This window comes from Equus asinus, chromosome X (assembly GCF_041296235.1).
Source record: "Equus asinus isolate D_3611 breed Donkey chromosome X, EquAss-T2T_v2, whole genome shotgun sequence".
Classification (NCBI taxonomy): domain Eukaryota; kingdom Metazoa; phylum Chordata; class Mammalia; order Perissodactyla; family Equidae; genus Equus; species Equus asinus.
This window is the reverse complement of record NC_091820.1, coordinates 19333903-19336772: the sequence shown is the minus strand read 5'-3', so window position 1 is coordinate 19336772 and position 2870 is coordinate 19333903. Positions and strand designations below refer to the sequence as shown.

At 43.4% G+C, this 2870-nt stretch overlaps 1 pseudogene; it reads right to left on the bottom strand.

Moving 5' to 3' along the window:
• Nucleotides 1-1101: 1101 nt before the first annotated feature.
• Nucleotides 1102-1475, bottom strand: LOC106848131 (large ribosomal subunit protein eL31-like; annotated as a pseudogene).
• Nucleotides 1476-2870: the final 1395 nt, after the last annotated feature.

The following is a 2870-nucleotide window of genomic DNA, read 5'->3' as shown; positions in this document are numbered from 1 at the left end:
TCACCCTCCCCTACCACTGAATCACAAAGTACTTTTGAGTCAACTTGGGTTTAGTTTAGAGCCGCCTTGAGTTGCTTATGCTTAATGGAAGACCCTAACTCCCTAATCCTAGGGCTTTCTTCGAGTTAAGGATTTACTATATTGTTTTGATGCTTCATTTCTTTTTCATTCAACATGTAAGAAATGTTTATTGATCACCTAACTGAGGTACAGTCATTAGAGAGGTACAGTCATTCTTGTTCACATTGCATGTGAACAAGAAACAGTCCCTATCTTTGAGATGCTTCCAATATAGGGACAAAAAAAGTAAATCAGCAGTTATAACAGTATGTACAATAATAGGGTAAGCATGGTCGTGTTATAAGAACACATTGGAGGAGCACCCATCTCAATATTAGGCTCTCCCAAACAGTGTAAAGCAGAGAAACTTGCTTTGTTTCCAGTTTTCAAAATCACTGTCCTAGAGAGAATTATATTTGTCTGACCTAGTTCATCATATTCTAGTACATCAGAGATGACTTCTTCTACGGGACTCCTAGACAGTGAATAACTGTGGATGCAATAATCTCATACAGTAGAGGCTTTCTAATTCACAGAATTCCATAGTTCTACTCACCCTTTCTCCTTGCCATAGATGATTGTGTCAAGGACTGAAACTCCTTGGTAATAGCCAATCATACTTTCTCAGCTGAGAATTTGAAAAAATGTTTACAGAGATTAAAGACAGAAAATGCCTGATTTGAACACAAACCCTGGGCCACTGAAGCGGAGCAGGCAAACTTAACCACTACACCACCAGGCAGGCCCCAGGGACAGATGTTTATTTTGCCCAGAATTTACCCACCGGGGACTGGAGTAGTAGTCTCTGCCCTGATGGAAAGAGAACTCAAAAGGATTTAACAAATCACCCCAGAGACCTGGGCAGTCCTGCTGGACTTTGGGGATGTATAGCTCAAGAATGACAGAGCCTCTGACTACACCTGAAGATGGGTGGAAAGGTGCTTCAGGTCTGTTTCCCAGAAGAAGACCCTGAGATGAGGATCCGTATACAAGTGATTTTTTTTTTTTGGCGGTTTTATAACTTTATTTGACAATCAGCAGTTAGTTCTCATCCACATTGACTGACTGTAGATTTTTCAAAGTGGTGACAGGAACATGAGTAACCAATGTATAGAGTTTGTTTGGTGAATCTTCATCCTCATTACATTTTCTGGACAACTGCACATGGATACGATATGGGACATTCCTTGTTCCTTTGGCCCAGACAGCTTTGTTGAGCCTGATGTCAATTTGCACATCTGGAGTTGCCATCTCCTTTGTGGCAAATTTCTGGATCTCTTTGAGTGTCCAAGGGGCATGCTTCTTGAAACCCACTCATGGATGCGCTTGTGAATGTTGATGGTGTATTCTCTGGTCACCACCTCGTTGATGGTAGAACAACCCTTCATCTTGCCACCCTTCTTTGCAGCAGCCATTCTGCTGGGCCCACGTTGGACAGCGCAAGTGATTTTTTAAGAAATTGTTTCTAAGGAGACCTTTAAAGGGGTGAGAGAAGCCCGACAGGGGAGGAGAGGAAGCTGAGGGTGTGACCTCACGTGAAGCCCCAGCCTCAGCTTGGCCCTGCAGGGGAGCCCTGGAGTGTAAGTTATGCCTCTGAGAAAGCCAGGGATCTGGGCTTTCACACTCCTGTCCTTATCTGTCCCTGACTCTTTCTGGCTCTTCAAAGCAGTTCCAATAGCCTAAGAGTAGTCTTACAAGAAGAGTCTCAGGCACAGACCATCAGAAGCAAAAGTACACAGAAGCCAGGGGAGAGGTGTGTAGAAACTTAAACAGAATCCAAGGGGAGCTGGGTGGGGCCCAAAGAGCGTCCACCACAGACGGTGATATACCCTAGCACAGTGCTAACCCCTAGGGGATGGAGTTTTCCTATAGTGGAGTGAAACTGTATACTGAACAAATTTGAAGAAAGGGGCTCTCTCTTTCTCTCTGGAAGGAACAGGGGAGGGTGGGCCTGGAAGTGAGGCTGAGAACTGGGATGTGCCTTCAAAAGGACCCACCCACCTCAATGAAGTGTTTAATGTCCTTTGTTCTTTGCCTTTGGACTATGAGAGGAGTCACATTTAGCATCTAGTTGAAAAGTATTTTTTTGCCTTGTAATACCATTAAGTTCTCCCCAACTGCTCAGTAACGTCTTACACACATTCTCACCTGCTGTTGTGGGGGAATCAAGGGCAGGCCACTTCAGGGAGTGTGGCCCACCCTCCACCGCTCCATGATAGCATCGTCACATGGAGGAAGACGTGGCCGCAGGTGGTGGCCCAAAGCAGGAGCTCACGAAGCAGAAAAGAAGGTGTCGAGTGGATGATTCTGGAGCGGACAGATGACTAACCTCCTTTTCTCCAAACATAATAGAAGAAGTCACCTTTGAAGAGAGTAGGGAGACACTAACTCTTGGGTTACACTTAGAGTTTGTGTCACACCAGAAATAAGAGGTTCTTGCAAGAGATGACATCCTCATCCCTTGGCCTTGTGAAGACCAGATTGTTACCAAAATGGCGATGGCACAAGGCCTTGACTCTCTGGGACATATGAACAGATAATGAACGATATTTCCAGAAAAATGTAGGCCAGGAGTCATATCCAGCTTTTATATCTGACAAAACTAAAATTATAGTTGGGGTTATCATCTTTTCTTAGTAATGCATTTTGACTGTAATTTGATAATTAGACAGTGTTATATACTTAGTAACATTAGTCAGCCTTATTAAAATGGATCTGATGACAATTTTTTCTCTTAAAAATATTTTAAGTTTTTACTCTTTTCAAAATGTAGGATGACTAAATAGGAGGTACTTTGTCTATAGGAACTT